The following is a 21,587-nucleotide window of genomic DNA, read 5'->3' on the forward strand; positions in this document are numbered from 1 at the left end:
TATAATTACAGTATAATTACTGTGGCCCTTTCTGCTTTCTATTTTACGATAGAAGAGGCAATAAATATTTCTTAACCAATGAAAAAAAATATGCATTAACTTTATCTCTGTGTCCATGGGTGGGGCAAAATTGGGCATCCACCCATTTATCATAGCCACTGATGTGCATTTCAGGTACTGCACACATATGCAAAGGGGTTAACAATAAAGGAGGGCTAGAACAAGACAATGCATGAACTTCTTGGTAATAAGCCAGCTTTTTTATAAATGATAGATGAAAGTTCTGTTTGTAGTATCTTACTGACAATGGTGGAAAGTTACATCCTGAGAGGCTCCTCTATATAATTTTCAATTTGCATACACCACAGATCACAAATAAAGCAACTTGCTTTATGAATAAATTTCAATCAATGCTTTACCAATACTTACAGCAAGGAAAAATGAAAATCTCAGATAGTAGAAATAATAAGATGTAAGATTATATAATAATATAATAAATAATTAGATGTCTGACACATGGATATTACTTCGGATCGCTGAACACCTATCCCAAATTCTTTTGGGAAAAACATGAGTGAACTTTGAGAATACTAGACACAAACCTCCCTGTGTTAAATGTTCCCAGATGGGCAGCCAGACACTGCTTCCAGGATATCAATGTGACCATCTACTGGACTTCCTTAGCCTATTAGGTCACACAGCTCATGTGATCCAACCCAACTAAACAGTTCTTAGCACAAGCAAAATTCAGACTCTGAATTTACCTCCCTCTGACAATTTCTTCTGTTGTCCTTTGACAGTGTATTGTCGAAAACAGTCATAATTTGTAGCTGCAAAGACCACAAAATATGCAGGACAAGCATATGTGAGCAGGTACGGCAGACACACACACCCCACACACATGCTCGCGCACGCACACACACACTCGCGCACAGGCACACAATAACAGAAGGTTATTCACACGGAATCTTTTTATTTTTCTTAACTGAAGTTGCTTGGATGGTGCATGGGTAGCGGGGTGGTTGTTCCCATACTGAAATTGGTCTGTAGTTTCTACTGTCTCATCGACTGACTGACTGCAACAGACAGATCTGGAGGCGTGGGTTTTCACCACAGAGAGCACGATATTTTCCACCATCCTTCCCTGAAAATTCAGAAATACATGTGTTAATTGGTGATAAGTTATTTGGTTAATCTTGTCTTTTAATATTCTATTCTGAAAGAAGGCTTAGGATAGAATTTTGTGTTAGTGTGTGATGAACTTCACCAAGATAAGATCAATTTGCTTTATTAAGCAGTCTTACAGAGGTCTTGATGAGGCCATCTCTCTCTCTCACTTTTTCTTAATATATTTAAATTTAGATGTGCAGATCAGTAACAGGCCTTTCTAGCCCACAGCCCATGCTCTCCCAAATATACCAATTAACTATAACTGCAATTTGTTTTTGAAAGGTGGGAGGAAACTGAAGCACCTGGAGGAAACTCAGATGGACACAGAGTCTGTACGAACTCCTTACAGAAAGCACCAGATTCAAACCCAGGTCACTGGTGCTGTAATAGTGTTGTGCTATGTTAATCATATCGTGCCCTATTCTTCTACCTGTCACTGCTCATTCTTCCTCTTCGACTCCATCGACAGGTAAAAGATGATTGCAATGTTTCTCATGATGTGGTGGTGCACCACTGGCCTACTGCAGGGGGAAACTTCTGTACCTGCAGAAGAGCATGGGGACAAGACAACACCTGGCCGGCTGTCAATCAGCTGAACTGAATGGACCAAGCCCCACCCGGTCGGGTGTCAATCACTACCCAGAATATAAGCCTGATCTGGCCCTTCAAAGACACTCTCTGAGTTTACAGCAGCTCTCTTCACAGCTGGGTTTATGCCGAATAAAGCCAGTTGTACAGTCTTTTGGTTTTGTGTGTTTGCTTCTGACAGACAGCGCAACACACCTGATAGGTTCAACCCGCCTGTCTCTTGCCCTCCATCCCCTGCAGAGCCACACAGTATTTCTTCTCTGACCCTCATACTTTTCACTCAGTGTTTTATGTTCCTTTTTTGCAATCTTTGCAGAAATAATGAGATGAGCAAACTGGGCCATCGAAGCAGCAACCATCACCAGCAAAACCAAGGACAATGAGATTCTATCTATTTTCCACACATTGCCAAGAACCTTAGATTTCTGCATGGGACTTTTCGGTTATTTTGCTGATAATTTTACTGGGCTGCCACCTCATTCCTTGCAGACAAAGAATCAGAATCTTGTAGTATACTGACTTCTGGGAAGGTTTCTCAGGCACATAAGCCCTTCCTCAAGGTTTGTGTACATGAGCACATCAAAATGACACAATTATTAGTGTTCAGTCAAGTTTATTGTCATCTGATTTTACAAATGGAACCCAACCAAACAGTGTTCTCTAGTCCTTGGTGCAAAAATAAAGCAGACATTATGGCTTGCTTCACGAACGAAGGTTTAAGAAGGGGGCTATCCATGTCTGTTGTAGGCTTGCTGGTGGCTGATGAGGCCAATGCAGGACAGACATGCCCGGCTGCAGTGGCTACGAGGGAAATTCTGTGTCACGGGTCTTCCTCCATCTCCTTTTGTCCTCAAGGCCAGGCCTGCATGCATTATTGAAGGAGGAGACAGACAGGTGAATGGTATGTTGCCAGGCCACTCGATTCGAAGCTAGAACAGACCACTGGTGTTGGTCATTATGACAGGCACCAAGGGATTTCTTCAGAGAGTCCTTGTACCTCTTTTACCGTGCCCCTCTGTCACGGTGGCCAGTTGATGATCCTCCATCCTAGAGATGTGCCCTTGTTGTCCATACAGAGACAGCCTTGCAGCGTATAACATCCTGCTTTGCGAAGGCTGCCAAGCTCTACAGACTGGAAGTCAGCTTGAATAAGACAGAAGTTCTCCATCAGCCCACACCTCACTACCATCGACGAGACTAAGCTGAAGACAGTCCACCACCAGTTCAGCTACCTGGGGAGTACCATCTCATCAGATGCCAAGATCAATAAAGAGGTTTACAATAGACTGGCAAAGGCAAACAGCGCATTTGGCAACCTGTACAAAACTGTCTGGAACAACAAGCATCTGAGGAAAGGCACAAAGATCAGTGTATACAGAGCCATTGTACTGACCCCCCTCCTGTACGGCTCTGAGTCATGGGTCACCTACCGTCACCACCTACAACTCCTTGAGCACTTCCACCAGTGCTTCCTCCGCACCATCCTCAACATCCACTGCAATTATTTAGTCACAACATTGAAGTCCTCGAACAGGAGGAGGTTACCAGCATCAAGTCCATGCTGGCGACGACGCAGCTCTACTGGGCAGGGCACATCTCTAGGATGGAGGATCATCACCTGCCCAACTGGTCACCGTGACAGAGGGGCATGGTAAAAGAGGTACAAGGACTCTCTGAAGAAATCCCTTGGTGCCTGCCATGATGACCAACACCAGTGGTCTGTTCTAGCTTCCAATCGAGTGGCCTGGCAACATACCATTCACCTGTCTGTCTCCTCCTTCAATAATGCATGTAGGCCTGGCCTTGAGGACAAAAGGAGATGGAGGAAGATTCGTGACGCAGAATTTCCCTCGTAGCCACTGCAGCCGGGCACGTCTGTCCTGCATTGGCCTCATCAGCCACCAGCAAGCCTACAACAGACATGGACAGCCCCCTTTTTAAATCTTCATTCGTGAAGCCAAGCCATAATGTCTGCTTTATTTTTGCACCAAGGACTGGAGAACACTGTTTGGTTGGGTTGCACTTGTAAAATCAGATGACAATAAATTTGACTGAACACTAATAATTGTGTCATTTTGCTGTGCTCATGTACACAAACCTTGAGGAAGGGCTTATGTCCCTGAGAAACCTTCCCAGAAGTCAGTATACCACAAGATTCTGATTCTTTGTCTGCAAGGAATGAGGTGGCAGCCCAGTAAAATTATCAGCAAAATAACCAAAAAGTCCCATACAGAAATCTAAAGTTCTTGGAAATGTGTGGAAAATAGATTGAATCTCATTGTCCTTGGTTTTGCTGGTGATGGCTGCTGCTTCGATGGCCCAGTTTGCTCACCTCATTATTTCTGCAAAGATTGCAAAAAAGGAACATAAAACACTGAGTGAAAAGTATGAGGGTCAGACTCTTGAATGAGTTGCTCCAATGTCTTGGTGTGGGACTGTAGTTGCCTCAGGTTGAATAGGCTACCATCGGTGCAGTAATGGATGTAGACATCATCCTCGTCATCAAAGTCTTCTAAGGCCCTTTGGAGCATCATGCTGAAGAATTTGGTGAAGAGAGTTGGCATGAGAATACAGCCTTTCTTTATACCATTGCCTATTGAGAAGGGTGAGAGGACACTGTTGTGTCTTACTTGGCCAGGGTAATCTTCATATAGCTGGATGACCATGCGGGGGAACTTTGGGGTGGCATCCCAAACATTTCTTGCTCACAGTGTCGAATACTTTGGTAAGGTCAACAAACATCATGCACAGTCCCTTGTTCTGTTCTCTAGACTTCTCTTGGAAATGCAGACATACCACCACACATAACACACATGCAGACATACAATGTATATGCAGGACAAGCATTTAATCTATACAAATAAATAAGTAAATATTGTTTCATGCATATGAGAGTCTCGGATGGTTAGTGTGACCAGCTCTTTTGGTCGTTTAGCATTCTCACTGCCCTTGAAAAGAAAATGTTCCTCAGTCTGGTGGTGCTGGCTCTGATCCTCTTGTATCTCTTCCCCAATGGGAGCAGCTGAAAGATGCTGTGTGGGGTGGAAGGGGGTCCTCAATGATTTTGTGAATCCTCTTCAGATAATGATCCTGGTAGATCACTTCATTGAGGTGGGGGTTGGGGGGGGGGGGGAGGGAAAGGGAGACTCCAGTGATCCTCTCTCCCACCTTATGGCCTGTGGATTGACCTCAAAACCATGGTTCTGTAGCAACTGTATCACACTGTGATACAGCTGGCCAGAGCTCCTATAGAAGGTTGACATTATGGTGGCCGATAGCCTTGCTCACTTAAGTCTTGTCAGGAAGTGCAGTCACTGTTGTGCCCTCCTGACAAATGAGGAGATGTTGAGTGTCCACAATAAGTCACAAATGAACTCCAAAGAACTTGGAACTCTCTACTCTCTCTACTACAGAGTTGTTGATGTGTAGTGGAGGGTGATCGTTCCTGGTCCTCCTGAGTCCACGATAATTTCCTTTGTCTTGTCCACACTGAGACGCAGGTTGTTACTCTCACACCACTTCGCGAGAATCTCCACCTCTTCTCTGTAGTGCAACTCATTGTTGTTGGTGATGAGGTCAACTACTGTTGTGTCATCTGCAAACTTGAAGACACTGTTGGAGCTGAATAATTAACCAAGTGATTTATCCCTGATGTAGTTGGATGGCAAGACAGACAATGGGATATTAATGAGTATATGAGAGAGAGAACAGGATATAGGGAAATAAGAGAAAGAATGGGAAAGATAGGGATACTCTGAGAGCTAGCATTGACTCTATAGACCAAATTACCTCTTCCTGTGCAGTTAAAGAAAATAATTGTGAACACTGAAAAATATAACAAAGAGAAGGTCCTGTGCACCATTTATTTACCAACAGCCACCAAAAGCAATTACCAAGGAGATAATTTTTGCATTAATTTGAACAGGGCAACTTATGTCTAGAAAAGTAGGAAATTAACAAGGCTCTCTTTCCACTGCTGAAAATGTAAAAATTGCTGAAGAGTAGTAATTTTTTTAACGATAGATTTTATTTTTACCTTGCAGTGAAAATTTTCATTAGCTATTTTAAAGGTTTCAATTTGCTGGAGTCCAGTCTAGTTATCTTTAATCTTGCATATCCAAATCTGACATCTTTAGTCACCGACTTTAAAGAGATAAAGGGTACATCTGCTCATGTCATAGTTCATTAGTTTCACTGCCACCCAAACTCTGGAGCAAGGTATTCAGTGTTACTCTCCCCAATGTTTACCGGTAGTGGTCAAATAGAAATCTCTCTCCAGGACCTGTTATGAAAAATATTAGGCTGCATGGTTAGCCTAATGGGTAGCAGACGCTATTACAATGTCAATAACACGGGTTTTAATTGAGCATTGTCTGTAAGGTATCCGTTCGTTCTCCCTGTGACCTTCATGGGTTTCCTCTGGGTGCTCTGGGTTTGTCCCACCCAGTGGTGGATTAACTACCACCCAGACCCCTAGGCTGAGCTTCAGTAGAGCTCCCCTTGACTTTGCCCCTGCCGCACACTTCGTTGAATAGAATAAAGTGATATTAAGTTACATTAAATCACATATTAGTGGTCTCCTGTGGTTGATATCGATCCATGGGGGTTGATGGGACTATCAAAGGGGTTTAAAAATGTCAGTGGACCGATTGAATTTCTGAGGTTGAAAGAATTATAGAGCCTGAGGTACCCACTCCTGCTGGGCCTCCTCCCTTCCGGGCCCCTAGGATTAAGCCTACTCAGCCTAATGGTTAATCTGCCATTGGTCCAACCCTCCAAAAACATATGGGATTTGTCGGATAATTGGTGTATTTGAGCAGCACGGGTTTGTGGGCCAGAAGGGCCTGTTACTATGCTGTATGTCTTAAAAATAATTCCCAATTTGTTCCATTCATGGGAATCTCATTAAAAGAAAGACAGGGAAATATCTCAATATGGTGGTCAGAAATGATCCCTCATTCAATATCACCAAAGCAGATTATCTGGCCCATTCTCACTCTTGTTTTTGTATGCTTGTTATGTCCAATATGGCTGCGCTGATTCTTATATTATAGCAGTGACCATAATTGAAAATAAAATGAATTGGCTGTGCAAGATTCCTTGGGGAAGGTTAAGGTTGCTTCTATGATGTTAGTTTGACTTTTTGTGATGATGGAACCAAAATTTAGATCCACCAAGCAAAAACCCCAAAATTCTGTCTTGGAGAGATAAACCCAATTGGATGATATTCTACTAAAAAACCTAACTCAGAATTCCACGAATCAGTCACATTGTAAGCAATGTATTTGTTACAGAGCACCATTATTTCATGAGAATGGCATTAAGCAGAAACTTTTTCTGCACTTGACTTCAACTGGAAATCATACAGTTGCTGAAAAACTCCTTTATGCCTCAGAATGTCATTGTGCCTGAAGCATGTAAGTCATTATTATATTTAATTATGTTAAATACGATGCAACCTCTCACCCAGTCATGCTGACAGTCAAGTTTGTCATAGTTGCAGACAGTCAGTAATTTATAATCTCCAGCCTTTATCCAAGTAGCGAGACTTCTGAGATTCCAAAATCTCCACCATGTCCCAACCCATGCAAGGAGTTTTTTGGTTGTTCCTTTCTCAGCAATACGATTGGTTCCCCATGTTCTCCAAGGCTGTAAAAACGCACACTTTAGCTGATGAAGTTAGACACAACTTGGAATATTGTGTTCTGTTCTGGTCATCTCACTACAGAAAAGATGCTATAGAGAGGGTGCAGAGGAGATTTACAAGGATGCTGTCTGGATTGGAGAGCATACGTTATGTGGATAGGTTGAGTGAACTTGGTCTTTTCTCCTTGGAGTGACAGAGGATGAAGGGTGACCTGTTAGAGGTGCAGAAGATGATGAGAGACATTGATCAGGTGGATGGTCAGAGGGCCAGAAATGGCTAACGTGAGGGGTCATGGATTTAAGGTGCTTGGCAGTAAGTACAGATGAGATATCAGAGATAAGTTTTTCATACAGTGTAGCCCTGCAAGGAATGCGCTACTGGCAATGATGGAGGAGGTGGGTACAATACGATCTTTTAACAGACATAAAACTGTCTGCAGTCACTGTGATTGAAGTAAAAACAGTGCTGGAGAAACTTTGCAGATCAAACAGTGTACTTTATATAGCAATGATAAAAGTACATAACTAATGTTTCAGGTTTGATTCCTTCAACAAGGTACTTCAATGAAGCGCTCAAGCCTGAAATGTTGGTTATATATCTTTATATCTTTGCTGTATAAAAAAACACTATTTGACCTGCTGAGTTTCTCCAGAATTTATTTTTTCTCTTTTAACAGATGATTAGATAGGTGCATGGAACAGAGAAAAATGGAGGGTTGCACAACAGGGAAATTCTAGCAGAGTAAGTTATTCAGCCAGCTAACACTGAGGCCGAAGGGCTTCTACTGCGCTGTTGATTTCTATATTCTTTGAATTAGTGTGCAACAAACTTGAGGACTTCTATAACAGATATGATATAAAATACTGTATGGCATGTATGTGCCTTTAAGAATTTAACATGCAACCAACAAATTAGAGTCTTTAATTTAATAATAAATAATTTCTCTCTGGATTCATGGGCCTGACTCAATTGGTGACTAATGTGCTTGTAGTGGATCCTTGCTGATGTTGAGATAAGAGTTTGTAGCCTCAGGCCTGCATGAGTGACTACATGCTTCATCAGTAGTGCCAAACTACTTGGCTTTCACTACAAAGTGTAAGTCTAAAATAGCAGAGGACTGTCAGATCTCACTTTTAGACATAAGACCAAAATGTTGTTTGTTACAGAGTTCCTTAGCCAATTTCTCAACAGCTTTGTCATGCACAGTCAACTTAATGGCTAATTCCTTATCACAATCCGTTTTAAGTGAGGAGGCAACATTTTAACTTTTCATTGAGAGATTTAACACAATAACAGGCCCTTCTGGCCCACAAGCTGGTGCCACACAAATACCTGTGTGACCAATTAACCTAGAAACCCCGTATGTATTTTGTGGTTGCTTTAGATCAAACTTTTTCTTTCCACTCACCTTAAGTAATCCCTATGCCATAGGAGCTCTGTGATTAATAAGAGATTGCTTAAGGTGGTGTGTGAGTGGGAAGGGAAGGTTGAGAACCACTGCTCTCAACCCAATTGTTACGGAAATATTTTGCTTCAGAAAAATTGTCATTGGCTCATTTCCTTTGTAGTTATGAAACCGTGCACATAACGAGTCAATGAGGGACGATTAAAACAGTGGTTTTCAACCTTTTTCTTCCACTCACATATCACCTGAAGTAATCCCTTACTAATCACAGAACATCTATGGTATGTGAGTGGAAAGAAAAAGTTTGGTAACTACTGGTTTAGATTAAAACAAAAACCTAAACCGAATAATACTTTAGTCATAAAGTTCAAAGTTCAAATCTATTGTCAGCGTATGTTCATGACATCATATACAACCTTTAGATTCTTTTTCTTGTGGACCAGTCAGAATTTCTGCTGATTGGTAACTGTAAAATGTACTCAAGAAGAAATATGTATACAAAGAGAGAAATGTAAACAAGCTCACTAGGAAAACACAAAAAAATTCAGTAATAAATATTGTGCAAAGTAAGAGTCCTTAACCGAGTCTCTGATAGAGTCTGTTGTTTTGAAGTCTCTTGGTTGAGGGGGTTCCTAAACTTGATGCTATGAGTCCTGAGGAAATGTGAGGAAGTAATTCCCATCCTCTCTCTGAAAAGTCATTGAAGCCCAAAATATACAATCACATACATGAGAATAAAAGAAACTGGCTATCCAACAATCTATCAATTTCAGGGACAGCCCTTTAATATCGCTTTATATTGGAGGACCATCGCCTTCCCAAGATCGTGTTATATGGCGAGCTCTCCACTGGCCACCGTGACAGAGGTGCACCAAAGAAAAGGTACAAGGACTGCCTAAAGTAATCTCTTGGTGCCTGCCACATTGACCACCGCCAGTGGGCTGATATCGCCTCAAACCGTGCATCTTGGCGCCTCACAGTTTGGCGGGCAGCAACCTCCTTTGAAGAAGACCGCAGAGCCCACCTCACTGACAAAAGGCAAAGGAGGAAAAACCCAACACCCAACCCCAACCAACCAATTTTCCCTTGCAACCGCTGCAATCGTGTCTGCCTGTCCCGCATCGGACTTGTCAGCCACAAACGAGCCTGCAGCTGACGTGGACTTTTTACCCCCTCCATAAATCTTCGTCCGCGAAGCCAAGCCAAAGAAGAAGAAAAAAGAAAGAATATTGGATCTATAGAAATGTAAAAAACTGACCAAGAAACCCTGTCTAACATTCATTTCAAAATGTGCTTAATTTTTTTCTGGACTTACTTCCTTACTCATTTCCACCACAAAATCTGCAGCCCAAAGATTTTTGCCTCCCTCAGCACATTGGCTGTGAAGGGAACCCTGCAGAAGACTGAAACAAGGATAGAACTGGAGGCTGGGTAAATGCTCCTAATCTAATAATATATTGTTCTCAGCATCACTTACTTGTAAATCTTATTACATAATATTATTTCTATACAATTGAAAAACACTTTTTTCATGAACAGAGTACAAAAATAAGTTTTGAGTTTTTCACATCATTCCATAAATTTTTTATTATAATTTTTTTATTTTTCAGACTGTGAACTATCAACCAAAATATATATAAACGATTCTCATTAAATATACACAGTGGCATTTTCTCCCCCTTTTTCCCCCCTACCTTCCCTCCCCCCTTCCCATCCCCTCCAAAACCAATAAATATTCAACATTACAATACAATAAAACCATAAAACAATGTCTTCACACAATGAAAAATAAACAAGAAAAATGCATCATCTGTTCTTGCACACTGAATTAAATCATTTTGTCTTCTTATCATTTTAGGGGGATGGAGGTCCGAGGCAAGCTCTCTCTGTCATGTTCCATGTATGGTTCTCAAATTTGTTCAAATAATGTGACTTTATTTATTAAATTATATGGTATTTTTTTCCAATGGAATACATTTATTCATTTCCATGTACCATTGCTGTATTCTCAGGCTCTCTTCCATTTTCCAAGTTAACATTATACACTTTTTTGCTACTGCTAAGGCTATCATAATGAATCTTTTTTGCACTTTATCCAATTTGAGGCCTAATTCATTACTTCTTATGTTACTTAAAAGAAAGATCTCTTTTGGTATGTTATTTTTTGTGATTTTATTTAATATCTGATTTAGATCTTCCCAAAATGTATTCACTTTCGTGCATGTCCAAATTGTATGTATTGTTTTTCCTAATTGTGCTGTTCTATAATAATTTTTAAAGTTTGGTAACTGCAAACCACCTTGCTTGTACCACTCTGTTAATTTATCTCATGCTATCCTCAGTTTCCCCCTTTTCATAAGAATTTCCTTATTATTCTCTTTAGTTCATTGAAGAATTTCTCTGGTAAGGGAATTGGTAACGATTGAAATAGGTATTGTATCCTTGTGAAGACATTCATTTTAATGCAATTTACCCTCCCTATCAATGTTAGTGGCAATTCTTTCCAATGTTCTAAGTCATCCTGTAATTTCTTCATTAATGGCTGATAATTTAATTTGTATAGGTGGCCTAAATTATTATCTAATCTAATACCTAGATATCGGATTGCTTATGTTTGCCATTTAAATGGTGATTCTTTTTTAAATTCTATGTAATCCGCATTATTCATTGGCATTGCTTCACTTTTATTTGCGTTGATCAGGTACCCCGATATTTCTCCATATTCCTTCAATTTCTTACGTAGTTCTTTTATTGATATTTCTGGATCTGTTAGGTATACTATGATGTCATCTGCAAATAAGCTGATTTTATACTCCTTCTTTATTTTTATCCCTTTTATTTTATTTTCTGTTCTTATCAGTTCTGCCAATGGTTCTGTTGCTAAGGCGAACAATAAGGGGGATAATGGACATCCCTGTCTAGTTGACCTACTTAATTTCAATTGGCTCGATACATATCCATTTACTGTTACCTTTGCCAACGGTCCATTATACAATGCTTTAATCCAATTAATATATTTTTCTGGTAGATTGAACCTCTTTAATACTTTAACTAAATAGTTCCACTCTACTCCGTCAAAGGCTTTTTCTGCGTCTAAAGAAACAGCCACTGTTGGTTTCTTATTTCTTTGAACTGCATGATTTAGATTAATAAGTTTACAGACATTATCCGTTGTTCGTCTTTTCTTAATAAATCCAGTTTGATCTTGTTTTACTATTTTTGGTACACAATCGGCCAATATGTTTGCTAATAATTTCACTATTATCTTATAATCTGAGTTGAGTAGCGATATTGGTCTATATGATGCTGGTGTTAATGGATCCTTCACCGTCTTTGGCATTACTGTAATTATTGCTGTCTTACATGAATCTGGCAAGTTTTATGTTTCTTCTATCTGGTTCATTACTTCCAGGAGAGGAGGAATTAATAACTCTTTAAATGTTTTATAGAATTCTATTGGGAATCCATCCTCTCCTGGTGTTTTATTGTTCGGCAACTTTTTTAATGTATCCTGCACTTCGTCTATTTCAAATGGTTTTATCAGTTTATTTTGTTCTTCTTGCAATTTTGGCAGTTCAATTTTAGCTAAAAACTCTTCTATTTTATTATCTTTCCCCTCGTTCTCAGTTTGGTATAATTGTTCATAAAATTCCTTAAAGTTTTCATTAATCTCTATTGGGTTATATGTAATTTGATTGTCCTTTTTCCTTGATGCCAATACAGTTCTTTTAGCTTGTTCTGTTTTAAGTTGCCAGGCTAATATTTTATGTTTTTTCTCCCAGTTCATAATACTTTTGCTTTGTTTTCATTGTGTTCTTCTCCACCTTGTATGTTTGTAATACTTCGTATTTTATTTTATTGTCTGCCAATTCTCCCTTTTTCGTTATATCATCCTTTTTACTAGTTCCTTTTCTGTACTTACTATCTCCCTTTCCAACTGCTCTATTTCCCGATTGTATTCCTTTTTCATCTTAGTTACATTATCTGCCCTCTAATGAAGGCTTTCATTGCGTCCCATAATATAAATTTGTCTTTCATTGATTCTGTGTTTATTTCAAAATATGTTTTAATTTGGCGTTCAATAAACTCTCTAAATTCCTGCCTTTTAAGTAACATGGAGTTTAACCTCCATCTACATGTTCTTGGTGGGATGTCTTCCAGTTCTATTGCTAATAACAGGGGTGAATGGTCAAATAGTAGTCTAGCTTTATACTCAGTTTTCCTAACTTTCCCTTGAATATGGGCTGACAACAAAAACATATCAATCCTTGAGTATGTTTTATGCCTACTTGAATAATATGAATATTCCTTCTCTCTTGGGTGTTGCCTCCTCTATATATCCATAAGTTTCATTTCCTGGATTGATTTAACCATAAATTTGGCTACTTTATTCTTTTTGCTTGTCTTTTGTCCAGTTTTATCCAACATTGGAACCAAATTAAGGTTAAAATCCCCTCCTATCAATATATTTCCTTGTGTATCTACCATCTTCAAAAAAAATATCCTGCATAAACTTTTGATCCTCCTCATTAGGTGCATATATATTGAGCAAATTCCAAGATTCTGAGTATATCTGGCACTTTATCATTATATACCTCCCTGCTGCATCTATTATTTCCTCATCTATTCTGATTGGTACATTTTTGTTCACTAATATGGCTACACCTCTAGCTTTTGAATTATATGATGCTGCCGTTACGTATCCAACCCAGTCTCTCTTTAATTTGTTATGTTCCACTTCAGTTAGATGCATTTCCTGCACAAATGCTATATCTATTTTTTCTTTTTTCAGTAAATTTAATAACCTCTTCCTTTTAATTTGGTTATGTATTCCATTAACGTTTATAGTCATATAGTTCAACGTGGCCATCTTATATCTTGTTTACACCTCTTTTCCACTTCCTCACCACCTCCATCCCATTTTCCTCATTTTCATCTCTCAGTTTTCCCTTTTTAAACTCAATGTATGACAACACATTTAAAACATAAAATACCTGAACAATTCCCACACCCAATATTACCCTAACCCCAAATGCGCCCCCATCGAGTTGCCCCTTATCCCTTGCCGATCAACACAACTCCCCTTTCCATTTGGATTGCGGTCTTGCTCACAAGCGTCAACTGATTTCGCAGTGACGATTATTCTCTTCCCCCCCAACCCTCCCTCAGAAAACACTTTTTATTTTATACATATAACAAAGCTCTCCCTTTTTTTCTCCCATACTTCCTTCCTTCCTCTCTCTTTTCCCTCTTTAGTTCTTTACATATACATTGTTTTTACATCTTTATATATACTTTATCACCTTTGTTCATTCTTATTACATCTCTTCTTCTATCCTGCAAACACTGCGAATTCTTGTGCTTCATCTGGATCTGAGAAGAGTCTGTTTTGCTCCCCGAGTATAAATATTTTAAGCATGGCTGGATGTCTTAACATGAATTTATAACCTTTTTTCCATAGAATCAATTTTGACGTATTAAACTCTTTCCTCTTGCCCGCTCCAGTATATTTTCTCTTGTCGTATATCTCAAAAATTTTACTAAGATGGATATTAGTTTTTGACGTGTCTGCAGTTTCAGAGCTAGTGTTCTGTGTGGCCTTTCTATTTCCATTTCTTCCTCCATTTCTGTCATTCCCAGGACCTTCAGGATCCATCCTTTTATAAATTCCTTCATGTCTGTGCCTTCTTCACCCTCCTTCAGGCCCACTATTTTTATGTTGTTTCGCCTACTATAATTTCCCAACATATCAATTTTCTGAGATACAACTCTTGTGTCTCTTTAAATTTTTTGTCACTTTCTTCCAATTTTCCTCAAGTCATTTACTTTCAATTCTACAGCAGTTTCTCATTTTTCCACATTTTCTACTCTTTTCCCTATTTCTGTCATGACCGTTCTAAACTTTGCATGTTATCTTCTGTTCTTTTCATTTTTCTTTTAATTGCACTAAATTCTAATGACAACCATTCTTTTAAAGCTCTCATTTGTTCTTCAAAAAAGGCTTTATCTATATTCTGTCCACCTGTTTTACCTTCTTTTTCTCTGTGTTTGTGTCTTCTTCTCTTCTTTGTATCTGTGTCTCTTCTGATTCTCCTGCTGAGTTGCTTGTTTCACTTTGTCGGGCCTCTTCTTGCTGGGCCTCTTGTTGTTGATCCTCCCCTCCTGGGCTGCTCATCTGTTGGGTCTCCTGCTGCTGCTCCTCTTGCCGTTCACCCCGTCGACTTTCTTCCTCGCCTGGTTCCTTACTCCCTCTCCTGCTGCCTTCCTCATCTTCCAGCGAGAGCCCTGGTGTCGGGCATCCCTCAGCTGGTTGCGCCGTGGTAGCCACTCCTCAGCTGAGCCCCCCTCCCGTCGGTGTTTCCTTTTACCTTTGATTGTGAAGTTGCGCACTTTTGTTTGGCTCAGAGAGACATTTTTGCAGTCCACTGCTCTGGGGGGGGGTCGCGACTCCGCGGGGCCGGCACCAACTTCAACCTCGAAGATCGGGTGCTCTTCACCTCCAAGGCTCCCTGTTCCTTCGTGCAGGTGAGACCTTCTTCTTTCTTTTCCGGTGACTTTTCTTCTTTTTACCTGCTGTTTTTAATTTTTCCTTCTTGGGTGCCATGTTCCTTCTCTTCTCTGCAACTTTATCTTCTATTTCTTATACTTTATATTTGTTAAGCTTTGTCTTTTCTTGACTTTTTTTCTTTTTTTCTGGAGAGGGCTGGTTTTACCCTACCGACCACTACTCCATCACGTGACTCCTATCGTTGCATAAATTTGACCAGCACTTCCCATCGTGAGTTGACTTTATGACACCGATGTGATCTTTATTATGATTCTATATGATGACTTTAGCTCAATGTCGCACTTTGCAAATGTACTTGCCGTGTCAATGCAATAAAACAAATCTGTCAACAATCTCTAGCATGATTCCAATGGTGCTAGTCCCACCATCACACCACAAGCACGAGGACAGCACCCATCCTTGGTCTCTCATATCTTCCCACTGACTTCCTATCATTACCTTCTTTTATTTTGATTTTATCAACAAACTACCAAAATTACCATCACAAATAAATAAATTATGTGAATTAATCATTGATACATTTCCAAATATAACCTCTATCCCCTTCCCCCAAAACAAAACACTGAATAAGAAGAAAAGAAAAAGGAAAGAAGAACAGAAAAAAGAAAAGAAGGAAAAATGGGAAAAAAGAAGAGAATAGAGGAGCTGTTGAGATTTGGAATCCAATTCAACAAAAAGGTGGGGGGGGGGGGGGGGGTTAATTATTTTTGTCTAAATCTCAATAAAAGAAGAAAAATAAATAGAATGAATAACTTAATTATTATGTAGGCAAGGTTCCATTACCTGTAAAAATATGTTGTAGTTATTCCTTAAATAGTAAGTAAATTTTCTCCAGGGGAACACAACAATGCATTTCAGTATTTCAATGGGCTCTTTCCAAGAGAGAATCAGACTACCAGGTAACCGCAATGCATTTCCTGGCCACTGCCAATGCAATTTTAAGAAACTCTAATTGGTACTAGACAGTCTCATTTTAGGTCTTACGTCCACAATATTTCCTGAGAGAAACAATTCTGGACTTAGAGGCAATTCCACCCCCCTGCCCCCCACCCACAATAATTTGATTTAGTAAAACTTTAACATTTTCTCAAAAGGATTTCAATTTGTAACATGACCAGGTAGAATGTAAGAAAATACCCATTTGTTCCCCACATCTAAAACATATATCAGAAAAATTAGAGTTTAATTTATGTAATTTTTGTGGGGTAAGATGTAGCTGATGCAAAAAATTATATTGCACCAGCCTTGATCTTACATTAATTGAATTGGTCATACAATCATAAAGTGAATTTGACCAGGTCTTATCATCAATACTAATATTCAAGTCTGATTCCCATCTTTGTTTTGATCTATGTAACTTCCGTTAAGGAATACCCGATTGAAGTAAAGAATACATAACTTATGTGAATTTCTTTGTGGTCCCCTTTTGAATTAGAATCTCCATTTCACTGCACTCTGGTAACATCATAGTTAGTGTTAATTCTTCTCTGGGAAAAGCTCTTAATTGAAAGTAACAAAAGTTTGTATTATTATAAATATTGTATTTATTCATTAATTGTTCGAATGATATTAATTGCTCTTGTACATAACAATCTTCTACAGGTCTAATCCCTTTATGGAACCAGGCATGTAGAATTAAGTTTTTGGAGTTATTTTCTCTTTCATATTACAGGCTGGGGGAAAGAGCTCATAAAGTCCTATCTTGGCAATTGAAAACAGAACAGGTTCCTGTACAATTAATGTGATTGAAACAGAAATCAATAGGATCTCCTATAAACCATTTTTAAATTAATGAGACTTTTAAATCATTTTATGATAAATTATATAAATTGGAATCGCAAGGAGAATTTAATAAATTAGATGACTATTTGTCACGATTGGCCTTTCCAAATTTAGATTTGACTGAAGAGAATGAATTAAATGCACCCTTTACTCAATCAGAAATAGAGGAGGCATTGAATTTATTACATGTTAATAGATCCTCCAGCAAAGATGGCTTTCCACCAGAATTTTATAAAATATTTAAAGACTTGTTAATGCCTCTCTTTATGGAGGTATTGAATCAAGCGGTGGGATCCCATACTTTGCTGGAATCCTTCTCAACAGCAATAATAATGGTGATTCCTAAGAAAGATAGGGACCAATTGAAACCATCATCGTAGAGACCAATCTCTTTGTTAAATGATTATAAAATATTAGCTAAGGTTTTGGCAAATAGATTGGCTAAATTTTTGCCTAAATTGATAAATAAGAACCATACATGATTTGTCAAGAAAAGACAATCAGCAGACCATATAACAAGACTGGTTAGCCTAATCTATTTGGTCCAGAAAAGAAGTAAATATAATGTGGCAGTTGCTTTAGATGCAGAAAAGGCCTTTGATAGATTGGAATGGGACTTTTTATTTAAGGTACTGGAGAAATTTGGACAAGGTCAAAATTTCATAAATTCAAGCTCCTTATAACGAGCCAAAGGCGAGGGTTGTGACCAATGGTCAAATATCTTCGAAATTCCCATTATCTGGGTCTAGTAGATAAGGATATCCACTATCACCAGCCCTCTTTGTACTGTCCATAGAACCTTTGGCTGAAGCCATTCAACAGGACCCAAACATTAAGGGGTTCAGAGTGGACCAAGATGAGCATAATATTAGTCTTTTTGCAAACGATGTATAATATATCTGACAGAGTCTGTAACTTCTCAATAAAGAATGCATTTGCAATTGGAAGATTATGGGAAGGTTTCTGGATATAAAATAAATTGGAATAAAAGCGAGATTATAGCTTTAATTGATGGAGATGATCATATTTCAATAGAAATACACAATTCAGATGGCCGGAAAATGGGATCAAATATTTGGTGATTAAAGTAAATAATGACTTAAAAAGTTCATAAGTTTAATTACCTCTCTCTGCTTAAGAAAGATGAAGATTTAAATAAATGGGTAACTCTCCCTATATAATGTTGATTGGTAAAGTGAATTGTATTAAACATATTTCCTCATTTATAGAACCTCTTCCAAACTCTTCTGATACTACTACCACAGAAATTCTTTCAATCTTTGAATAAATTAATTAGGAAGTTTTTACAAAAAGGTAAGTTAGTTAGAATTTTCATGGAAAAATTAACTTGGAAATATGATATGGGAGGATTACAACTTCCCAACTTTATTATTATTGGGCTGTCCAGATGAAGTTTGTCACTTCCCTCTTTGATGGAAGAGACAAGCCTTCATGGGTAGAAAGTGAACTGCACAAATTTGGGGAGAGAATGGCAGAAATGGGCTGTTAAGTTTATTTTTACTGGAAAAGAAGCACCATTAATAAAACACATTTTGAGTATTTGGTAAAAAATGAATAATTTAATTGGAATGAGGAAAAAATACCATCTTGATTAAAACCATTTTCTGTCTTCAAATGCATTGCTCTAATACCCTCCATCAACTCACCACTCATGGGCCTCAGCTGAATGTGGCACATTTTCATTAACCAATGTACATTGGGTCCTTCTGTAACCAACAAGCAGCATCGCTTCAATTGGGAAGAATCTTGCTCTACATCTTTAGTGAAGTTTTAACCCAGTGGACTGAGTTAAACTCTATGATAAGCCAAATAGGCTAAAAGGACCCTGGAATATTTCTGGATGGATAAATTAACATAAGACAACTGACATTCCTCAACTGTAGTTATTTTGTGCTGTTGATATTTAACCTTCAAACAAACCAATTGATTTTCTATGCTTTTCTAGATAAATACCAACATTTTGGAAGTGTATTACAGTAGTTCTTTTCAGTGATTCAGATACTTATACAAAAACTTTAAAATCATAAAATATCTCAAAGTGCCTCACTGAATCAAAATTTGATGCCAAGCAACTTTCAAGTTAGTCAAAGCTTAGTCAAATCAATAGTGTTAAGGAGCATCTTAAGAAGGTACATTCAAAGTAGCAGTTAGTGCAATGTTATTAACATGCCAGAAATCCCTGTTGGAGTTTGTACATTCTTCCGGTGACTCTGTGAGCTTCCTCCAGATGTTCTAGTTTCCTTCCACCCTTCAAAACTGGGGTACTTGGGGAGCACAGGTTCATGAGCTGGAAAGGCCTGTTTCCATGCTCCATATCTAGGTTAAAAAAAGTGAGCTCGAGAGGGGGATATAATTTGAAAGTAAATTGAACAATTTAAGGTCTTGGTTTCACAAATAAGTCTTCAATTGTGTCATATTTAAAATAATATATCTTCAGTTGACCATTGAGGGATAAAGCCATGAAAGGATTTGAGTATTTCAAAATTGAGGGATTGATTGAGTGGAAGGTAAGAAGACAAGTGAGCATTGAGGTGGTAAAGACAAGTTAGGATGTAGGCAGCAAGTGTTAGCTCACCTCTAGTTTATAAGGGCAGCAGGTGAAAGTCTAGTTTTGGGAATGTTGGAAAATTGCTGTAACACATAAGGTTTGCTGCAGGTTTGGAGTCAGGCTGCCTTGATGATGAAATGGATATATGGTTGTAAATTCATTAGTGATCAAATACAATGTCAAAGTTTAATAAAAAAAGGTTCAGCTGATATTTAACTGGATTGTTTATCAATTGTCACTCATAAAGGAAGGCGGGGAGTCAATATCAACGCAGGATATAAAAACCTAAATTGTTGCTTTCCAAACAGCCTTAAACTTAGTTCACATATGTATTAATGACAGCCATATGTTCAAGAATAATCCTGCTTATCTTCTTCTTAATGGAGTTATTGAAAAGTTGGTGTCTATTTCAGATGGCTGCTTTTCCTTCTTGATGCTGTTGAGAGTTCTTACATTATTGTCATGAGAGTTTGTATTCAGTTAGTAGGCCCACTTTTTGAAACTTTGTTATGAAAATGATAAAAGTTCTTCCCATTATAAAATGCACTGAAGAAGGTTTTGCATCAATCTCACTTTGAAGTATGAGATATCCTTCAACTGGCTGGTCATGAAAGTGTCCAGAGAGTTGTTTGTAGATTGACCTCACAAAAGCTGTGAGGTAATGTTGCAACTCTATAAAACTCCAGTCACACCACTCTTGGAATGTTGTGTTCAGTTCTGGTTGCTTCATTGCAGGAAGGATGTAGACGCTTTCGAGAGGGTGCAGACGAAATTTACCAGGATGTTGCCTGGATTGCAGAACATGTCTTATGAAACAAAGTTGACTTTTTCTTTGGAGTGATGAAGGATGAGAGGTGACTTTATAGATATATATAAGATTTTGAGGGACTTAGATAGGGTGGACAGCCAGCACCTTTTTCCTTGGGTGACAATAGCAAATACTAGAGGCCAATCATTTAAGATGAGTGGAGGGAAGTTTAGGTGAGATGTCAAAGGTTGGTTTTTTTACAAAGGGAGTGGTGGGTGCCTGGACTGCATTGCCAAGGGGAGTGATGAAAGCTGGTACAATAGGTCTTTCAAAAGGCTCTTAGATAGGGACATGAATGTAATAAAACTAAAGAGGGTGTGAGGAAGGAAAAAATTAGATATTTGTGGAGTAGGTTTACATAGGTTAGCACAACATCATGGGCTGCAGGGCCATGATGTTCCACAATATTAAAGTTCCCAGCACATTAGATGGGCTTGTTAAAGATGAAATGCTTAGCCAATTTAACAGAATAACCTCTTCATGTTCTGCTCAACCAACAGACTGGACCCAATGGATACTTAACTAATGAAACCAGTTACACGTGATATATTAGCCTGCTTTTAAAATCTTCTGAATCACTATGCTTGTGGCTTGCAGTATGCTTGGCATCTGACAGACAGAAATCTGATGATATTCCAGATGCCACAGGTTCCCTTTGAAGAGCGCCGTGTGAAAAACTATATTCTTAGCAGTTGGTTGTGTGCTATTGGAGTCATGGAGACACTTACGTTCTACATCATCCGTCTGAAGAGGTGGAAAACTTATGATGGGAAGAGACCCTCAGTGAGGAAATGAAGAAATCTGGAGGCTGGAATTTGGAGGAATTCTAAAGAAGCTTCACAGTGAGTATCACTATTTGTGCCATTGAATAATGTTCTTTGTCATAGCACAGCTGGAGAATTATTGTAGAATATTTAGAATTTTTGCTCTAACTGTATTTAGCCAAGGAATAGAGTAAGGGTATGAACTGCTATGTTATTATTTGAAGTGATAATGACAATCAATAGAACCATCATTTAGAAATCAGAATGAAACAGGAGTGTAGAGTTC

At 38.7% G+C, this 21,587-nt stretch overlaps 1 long non-coding RNA gene across 1 annotated transcript; it reads right to left on the reverse strand.

The window, feature by feature from the left end:
• Nucleotides 1–998: 998 nt before the first annotated feature.
• LOC138751635 (uncharacterized) lies at nucleotides 999–21,329 on the reverse strand. The gene is made up of 3 exons (XR_011350096.1): nucleotides 21,266–21,329; nucleotides 7,225–7,407; nucleotides 999–1,144 (listed from the first exon to the last, which is right to left on the reverse strand). It is a non-coding gene; the product is annotated as an uncharacterized lncRNA (long non-coding RNA).
• Nucleotides 21,330–21,587: the final 258 nt, after the last annotated feature.

This window comes from Narcine bancroftii, chromosome 1, assembly GCF_036971445.1.
Source record: "Narcine bancroftii isolate sNarBan1 chromosome 1, sNarBan1.hap1, whole genome shotgun sequence".
In the NCBI taxonomy this organism is placed as follows: domain Eukaryota; kingdom Metazoa; phylum Chordata; class Chondrichthyes; order Torpediniformes; family Narcinidae; genus Narcine; species Narcine bancroftii.